Genomic DNA, 9343 nt, shown 5'->3' with positions numbered 1-9343 from the left:
TAACCATTCCTATGGCTAATCCTTGTCAAGCATATCCACACCGAATGATTATAACATTATACTCAAACACATATAAGCCATTTTCGCATGGCTATCCAAAATTATACAAGTCCAAAGGGTCCACGACCCACAACAAACGGGTAGTCCTATACATGCCATTTTCAGAGTTCAACCAAAAGTGTACCAAAAGGGCTTTGATAGTGTGGGCGACTTCGACTTCAAGATCCCGAGTCCGATAGCTGGAGAACCAATCTATAAAACAGAGGAGCAATGAAACGGAGTAAGCAATTTATGCTTAGTAAGTTTTGAGCAAGGAATTCCAGCACAACAAAAGTATAGCATTCATATAGCTAAACGGATAATTTCATATGCACAAATTTTCGATATCATACTTGCTTCACATACCAACCCTTATGTACATACACAAAAGATCAACTCAGCCAAAGGCCGGTAGCTCGTTTATCAACTGAGCAAATACTTATTTGTAAGGGCTCAACTAAATTCAAGCACATACGAAACATACCTCAATGTTGGGATGTTTCTAGAGTATTAGCTGAAATTTTTACAGCAAGATCATTCATTCCCAAATCACGTACCTTCGGAATTTAACCGGATATAGCTCCTCGTTCAAATGCCTTCGGGACATAGCCCGGTTATAGTAACTCGCACAAATGCCTTCGGGACTTAACCCGGATTTAATAACTCGCACAAATGCCTTCGGGCTTAGCCCGGAATTAGTATCTCGCACAAATGCCTTCGGGCTTAGCCCGGAATTAGTATCTCGCACAAATGCCTTCGGATCTTAGTCCGGATATTGTCACTTAGCACAAAGCCTTCGGGACTTAGCCCGGACATCATTCAAATAACCATGCACATTTAACAATAAATCATAGCACATTCGTGTTTCATTTTCGTTAGCAAAACTCAAACACAAGACACTTATCATTCTTGTGATTTCGGCTCAATAGCCACACACAAAGAGCATGATTTTGATTTGCTTAAAACATGATCTAATCAAATCTTAATTTAAGCTCTCTTACTCAAGAACTTACCTCGGGTGTTGTCGAACGATTCCGATAGCTATTCTACCACTTTTTCCTTCCCTTTATCGGATTTAGTTCCCCTTTGCTCTTGAGCTTAATTAAACAAATAAATTGATTTAATCATTTGAGCATCGAAAAGAGGAACACAAGGCACTTAGCCCATATTTATACATTAGACATTAAGGTCACATATGTACGGAATCATGAATCAAACTCAACATTTTTTTGCTAATTTTTCCCCCTTGGCCGAATATGCATGTCTACTTTGGGGCCGATTTCAACACTTAATACATTCTACAAGTATGGTCACTTGTATTGACTAAACACCCTTTTGTTTCAAGTTCAAAACTTGGCTAATACACACATATATACACTAGTAAAGCATCCTCTCCCTTTCCATCAATTTAGCACATGCATTACTCATTAACCTACAAAAATTATATTCGGCCTTAGCACACAACTTGCTAGCCGATTCTTCCCCATCTAGCAACCAATGCACATATGTGCTCACTCAAAAATGCTAAAAAAAAGAGATTCAAGAATCATCAATCCACCATCACATGCATCATTAACAAGCTTCATATTTAGCATGCAATGGCATTAACACAAACTCCACCTAGGCCGAATCTTAACTCATCTTCATGCCTCATCACCACAACATCAAACATCAACCAAGAATGATGCATCCATGGCCGAGTGTCATTTCCATCACATAGCAAGATTTAGACCATGGGCTAGGTAGAACTCAAGCTAACAACTAAAATATGCATGAATCTCAAAGAATAATATCAAACATACCTCAATCTAGTTACATGCATGGCCAAACTTCCTCCTAATCCTCTTCCAAACCAAACATGAAGCAAGAACTCCTTCCTCCTTCCTTAGAATTTTCGGTCAAAAGAGGATGAAAAAGGATGAACAAGTTTTTCTTTTCCTTTCTTTAGCTCACGGCAATGGGGGGGAACAACCACTCATTTTTTTGTTTTTCCTTTCTTTATTACCCATACTCCTTATTTTATTTTTTTCCTACATACCTCACTAGGCCAACATGTTCCCAACATGTTTCCACCCATAGCATGGCCAACCACTAGCTCAAATTTTGGGTAATTTGACATGCAAACCCATCATTTTCACAACATGCATTAATAGACCATTTTAAATTAGCCTATCATATTTTCACCATGTCTCATATCGATCCCTATTTAGTAATTTCTCATGCAATTGGCAAAATTGGAGAATGAAACTTCCACATACTCATGTACACACATAATAAGCATAGAATATGGAAATCAATTATTTTTATGACTCGGTTTTGTGGTCCCGAAACCACTTCCCGACTAGGGTCAATTTTGGGCTGTCACAACTCTCCCCCACTTAAGAAATTTTCGTCCCCGAAAAGCTTACCGGTAAATAGGTTTGGGTATCGTTCTTTCATCGAGCTCTCAGTTTCCCAAGTAGCTTCCTCGATCCCGTGTTTGAGCCATAACACCTTCACTAACGGAACCCTTTTGTTCCGCAACTCCTTTACTTCATGAGCTAGGATACGCATCGGTTCTTCTTCATAACTCATATCGGCTTGAATTTCAACCTCTGATGGGCTAATTATGTACGATGGATCAGATCGATAGCGTCGAAGCATCGAAACATGAAAGACGTCGTGAATCTTTTCAAGCTCAGGGGGCAAAATCAATCTATACGCAACCGGACCAACTCGTTCGAGATTTCGTACGGCCCAATGAATCTCGGGCTCAACTTGCCCTTACGGCCAAATCTGAGTACCTTCTTCCAAGGAAAAACTTTAAGAACACTTATGATGCGATTGTGCTTATGATGCGATTGTGCTTGTAAGTCATGCATGATTGTATTAAGGTGCATGATGAATTTTTATGACCAATCTAATAGTTATGGCTATGAATAAATGTGTAATATGGAAATAAAGATGTGAGGATAAGGTAACTTAAAGCTAGGAAAATAGCCTAAATGTTTGCTACACGGGCAGAGACACGCCGTGTGTCTCAATCGTGTAGAGGACACGGACTTAGCACACGAGCGTGTGGCTTGGCCGTGTGGTTCAATTTATTCGCTAACATCATAGTCAGAGAGTTACACGGCCTGAGGGCACAGGCGTGTCGAAGGCACACGGGTGTGTCTCTGTGTCCACACGGGCATATGACCTTGTGTCATGGAAAATTTTTCTAAGTTTTCCAAAACTTCTAAGGTTCTCGGTTTAGTCCCTAACTACTTTCAATGCATGTTTAGGGCTTCATAGTGTATGGGACAATATGTATGTGTATGAAAAGTTTGATACGAATGAAATTTTGTAGCCCGGTTTTCGCATGTTTGTGAAAGATTAAGTCCAGTAATGGCTCGTACCCTGTTCCAGCATCGGACACGGGTAAGGGGTGTTACACATATTTTGATAAAATGACCGTTTTGCCTTTAGACTTTCACAAAATTACGATTTTGCCCCAAGGCTCGTAAATCGATTTTCATCAAATTTCCTCATTAACCAAGCCTATCCGAATCTATTTTAAGCTTATTGCAACTCACAAATCCAATTATTTCACACCTTTACTACTTATTTTGTGACTTTTACAAAATAGTCCCTTTTTAGATGTTGTCTTGAAAACCCCTTTCACTAAAGTTGTTTATTTAACAAGCATGATTCATTTTATTCTATATAAATTCAACAACCAACATGAGTACTCTCATGGAAAAACCCTAGTCTCGTAATCATTTTGCAAAATAGCCCCCCATTAGTTAGCTTAAGCTATAAGGGCCCCAAAAGTACAAAAATCATCAAGACCATCAAAATTACTCACTTGCAAGAGTCAAAAGTTGCTGAAAATTTCAAGCTCCCATGGCCTTCTTTCTTGGAGAAAATCGGTGGAGAAGAAAGAGAGAACGAAAAAGATGAAAGCTTCTCCTTATTTTATTATATTTCTAGTCAAATTAGTCACCAAATTTCACCTAACTTTGACCTTACAATTTCTTTGTCACCTTCTTCAGACACTAACAAATTTGTGGTCTATTTACTCAATAAAGACCTCTAATTTAATGTTTCATATCTATTTGACACCTTTAGCTAGTAGAACAAAATTTTCGCACTTTATGCGATTTATTCATTTTTCAAAATTAAGCATGCAATCACTGAAATTAATTCACCAAAAATTTCAAACACTCATATAATCATGCTATAACACATAAAATAATATTAAAATAATTTCTCCAACCTCAGATTTTGTGGTTTTTAAGCCACTATTCCTACTAGGCCTAAAATCGGGTTGTTACACGTTTTTTGGATGATTTATTATTTAATTTAGTGAATTTGATGTTCCTAATCATTTAATTTCAAGTTTTATACTTAGGAGAGCATAGGGGAACAGAAGGAGCGGAAAACGGGCCAAAAACAAAAAAAACGGGCTGATTTAAGGATCCACACAGCCAAGACCATTCCCACACAAGCTAAGCACACACCCGTGTGAGCCACATGGTCTAGCCATATCACTCCCTGTTTCCCAAACACGCAAAAAAAGCCAATTTTTAGGGTTTCTAAGCATTCTAAAGTTTATAAATACACACTAGAAGAGGACCTAAGGGGACACGCAGAGCTAAACGAAGAAAAGACTCGAAGACTCCAACTGATTCAACTAAGAAGCAGGATCTCCTTCAAGACTGAAGATCTCCATTCAGTTTCTCTCTATGTTTTTGGGTTTCTTTATGTTTTGTTGTTTTCCTAATTTTGAGATGTTTTTCTCCCAAAGTATGAACTAAATTCCCTAAATACCTATGGAGGATGAAATCTAAGACGGATCTTATTATTTGATTTTTATGAATTACATGATAAATATTTGTACTTGATCTCAATTATGTGTTCTTATTTCATGTTTTAATGTTTTCAGGATATCAATTCACGATTGATGTGCTTATTCAGTGGAGCAAAACTCCCTGTTTAAGAGAAGATCTGGCATGATTGAGTGGAGTTGCATGCAATCCTAGAAATAGGACGACATAAATCTGCTGGATTAGAGTTAAATCTAATAGGGGAATCCATATATCAAGTTAATGTGACAATAGGGGTTTTAATTAGAAAGAGATTTCAATTAATCAACCTAGAGTCAATTGTTTTTATTCTCGAAAGAGATATTAACATAAGTTAGAGATTTCTATGGATCAAGACAAGTGAATAAATCGTTTAATTCAAATTTAGAATAATAAGTGAAGTCTAGGTGGATTATTTTCTGGGTATTGTCTGTCTCATCGGTTTTCTTCAATTATTTTCCCTATTCATTCTCTATTTCGTCTTAATAATTAGGTTAGTTAAGATTAGGTTAAAATAAATCCCTTCAATTTATTTGGTTAGATAATAAAAAAATAGTAACTACTAGTACTTTTAGTCCTCGTGGACACGATATTCCCGACTCACCATAGCTATACTACCATTCGATAGGTGCGCTTGCCTTTGTCGTATTTTAGTTAGTTTGTGACATCATCATGTCACATCCACAGTGTGATACGTGAAAAAAGATAAAAAAATAAAAATCAATAAAAGTTATAAAAAATATTAAATTTTTATTAAAAATTAGTAAAAGAATTATAAAAATCATAAAAGAAAATAAAAATTGTAAAATTTTATAAAAATCATAAAAAATTACAAAATATAAAAAAATTTATAAAGTTGTAAGAAAATGATAAAAATATAAAATTCGTAAAAGAATTATAAAAATTATAGAAATTATCATATCAAAAGGAGCATATTATAAATTTTCTATAACATTTATTAAATTTTATTTTTATCATTTTTTACAACATATCAAGTTGTGTTGCGACACGTGATTACTTTAATTAAAAAAAATAGAGATCATTAATTTTAATGATCAATGGTTAAAGTTAATGATTAAAGAACCTTTTTTATTTTTTTTGTCACATGTGAAGTAGTGATTGTAACACGAGGTGACTTTAACTGAAAAATATTAAAAGCAATTAACTTTAATGATCAACTATTAAAATTTCCGATCAATGAACCTTTTTAATGAACTTTAACAATTGAGTGCCAAAAGAAAAAACAACTTAATTGTTTTTTGTGATAAATTTTGAAGGTTCTTTTTTATACATTTTGAAGTTTAAATATCTAATGAGTGCAATAAAAAGAGTAGGGATTTAGTTTTTTTTTGAAAAAAATTGAATACATTTTTATGCATTTTAAAAGATTAAATACCCAATTAAATAAAAAAAGAAATACAAACTTAATTACTTTTTTTAAAAAATTTAGAAGATTTTTTACGCTCTTAAGTCAAAACAATTAATTAAATTCAATGTCATCGGATGTAGTTTATCCTTGATATAAAGTACGAACCTTTTATGGCCCAAAATATCCTCATTTATTTCCACACTTTCTAATGGGCAAGAACATTACAAAACATCTACCACTATAAATGGTTCATCTCTACAAAAGTTCACTTCAATACTCGGTACTCAATCATCATATTATTAAGAGGAACTAAAAGGAACCCATGGTCTTCCAGAAATTGAAGCTAGGCAAACCAACAGTAAACTTATTCCCATATCTAAATTCAAAAGACTTTAAAAACTTACTCAACTGAAAACTCAAACAACATGGTGTGCTGGTACTTGCTACCAGGTTGAACAACGACTGATGGGAAGTTCGGTTGGTTTATCGCATTTGGAAATCCCTGCGTTTCCAAGCATAACCCTGCATGCTTATTATAAACAGCACCTCCTTTCCCGACAACTCCATTCACGTGATTACCAGTGTAAAATTGCATCCCAGGTGCATCGGTCCATACGCTAAGACCCTCGAGCTGGATGGTCCTTCAATTTGGCAGCACGTTTCAAACCCAATTTTTCTTCCCCACTGCCAAGAACATAGTTATGGTCATATCCCAAACCTACCTCATGGACTTGAAGACCAACCTTCTTCTCAGCAGTGAAGTCAAAAGGAGTCCCTTTAATTGGCTTGATTTCTCCAGTTGGAACTGTGTTTCTCGTCCACTGGAGTCATTTCTGATGCCCATATCTGAATTGTATGGTCAAGTATGTTCCCTGAGTTGTGGCCTGCTAAGTTCCAGTAAGTATGTTGAGCCAAGTTAATTGGAGTGGCCTTAGTCTCGGGCACTGCTTCCATGTCAAGCTTCATTGTCATGGTTGAAGTTAGAGTGTAGGTTGCAGTCACAGAAACATCACCCGGGTAACCTGTTGAACAAGAAAACAGCAATATTAGGGATGAATAGAAATATGTGTGCCCATAAGAGAGACAGAGTGGGAACTTACCCTCCTCACCATCGCTGCTGCGATATTTAAAAGTAATGGAGGTTTGTCGCCTTTCTTATATTCTGCTACCTCCCATATTCTCTTGTCAAAACCCTTGAATCCACCTAATGGAAAGAAGCAAAGAATTAATACAAAGGAATGAAATACGAATGCTTTATATATTTATAGAACAGATGAATAATGTGAATGCTTTATATCTTCACAGAAAAGATGTCTAAGCATGAAAACTAAAAATAGGGAAATTAGTTTACGGAATGGGTGTCAGAATCGGACAATCCACAGCAAAACTATTCATTACCAGCATACGCAAAAATTATTAAATTTAAAAACAGACACGTAAGCAGTTTATGCTTTGCTTCACTCAGGAGTGCACTTATCTTGTGCCTTGCGCCTGAGGTAATAAAGGGATTTGGTTCCTAGAGTGTGCCTTGTGCCATTGACAAGGCTAGGCTCTTATATATTTGTTCTCTCTAATTTGCATTTGACACATGCAATACTTAAAGAAGATGAATGTCTGCAGCAAATGATTGTATAAACATGACTTACATGAACTCTTCCAATTAATCTAAGCCCTCAAAGGTCACAATGGAAAAACTTATACCAAATCGGGAAAAAAAAAAAGTAACTTTTATTTTAAGAAAGAAAACATACAGAACCAACCCAGCCCAAATTAATAGATAGAGCATACTTCAAAGATTGTTCTCAATTTTGATCTCATACAGATAAAAAAATGGAACAGAAAACAAAAGAAGCATAATAATCGTCTGCTGCAAAATTTCAAGAACCAATTCAAGCATGCAGATAATCAGTTTTGATCCAGTAATTGCAGTCTCATTCTAGTCATCCAAAATTATGAGAAAAATGTTAATTATTCAAGATATGGGAAATATTAGATGTATACCGTGGAGACTGTTTGGAGGCTTGTTGATTGGCAAAGTGTACTCCGTTCCATTAAGAGTAAACTTGCCATTTTTATCCGTTTGCAACCCTTCCCACAATGCATCCAAAATAAGGTGAAGCACCTTTCTGATCAAACATCACAAAATTAACCCCAAAATATGAACCAAAATCCCATTCTCTAAACTGAAGGAACTAAAAAGAGATATTTCAACTCAACAAGCCATCAATTTGTCACACAAATACTTCCGACTTGCCAGAAAAGGATCATAGCCTATGTAAAATTCCAAACGTGATATTGAAGAGACAAGCCAAAGGCTGAAATGGTTCTCTCTTCTTCGTCCAAAAAAATACCAACTCAATAGACAAGATTCAGATCAAAGTTAAAAGCTTTCAAATTCAACAAAGAGAGGCAGGAATTACCACGTACGGTTCGACAGTGTCGAATCCCAGGACGACATCGGCTAATTTACCTTTAAAGTCAAGAAAAACCCACTGATCATTATAATTTAGCATTCAGGAATTTTCTTCTGAATAAAAGAAATATGAATAGAGATACCGTTTTGTCAGGAACAGACAATGAGTGATAGTGCAGCCATAGTTGGTGATCTTAACAACCACGTTCCATTGTTGAGTTCATAAATCTGCGGTTGGTCTGCCATTTGAGGATTTTCCGAAAGCGAGATTTGCGTTTCAGAGATTCAGTACTTCCTGCGTTTTGGTTTAGTTGGAGGGTATAAAGAAAACCAATTTCATTGTTGGAAGGTCTTACGTCACTTATCTTATCTTTATCCCTGACTGCATGCCACGTATTCATATTCTTCCCGATTATTTTTAGAGGATTATTTCCTATAATATGATTTTTACAGGGCTTGGTTATTAGGGTATCAATGAGCATACTAATGCTCAAAGTTATTTGCATTTGATTGGATAATTATTGATAATATTTGGCTTAATCAATTCGTAACCATAATCAAAATTTTCCTTTTAATTTCTTTTTATATTATGAAATTATTTTCTTTTATGGAATAGCTTTAAATATAAGGTTGAGTAGAAAAATCAAAAAATAATCTTAATCAAGCTCAATATTAAGTATTTTGATTATGTCTCGA

The 9343-nt window shown here is 35.5% G+C and overlaps 1 pseudogene; it reads right to left on the bottom strand.

Moving 5' to 3' along the window:
• Nucleotides 1-6455: 6455 nt before the first annotated feature.
• On the bottom strand, nucleotides 6456-8953 carry LOC121217330 (galactose mutarotase-like; annotated as a pseudogene).
• Nucleotides 8954-9343: the final 390 nt, after the last annotated feature.

This window comes from Gossypium hirsutum, chromosome D05 (assembly GCF_007990345.1).
Source record: "Gossypium hirsutum isolate 1008001.06 chromosome D05, Gossypium_hirsutum_v2.1, whole genome shotgun sequence".
Classification (NCBI taxonomy): domain Eukaryota; kingdom Viridiplantae; phylum Streptophyta; class Magnoliopsida; order Malvales; family Malvaceae; genus Gossypium; species Gossypium hirsutum.
This window is presented reverse-complemented; position numbering and strand designations above follow the sequence as displayed.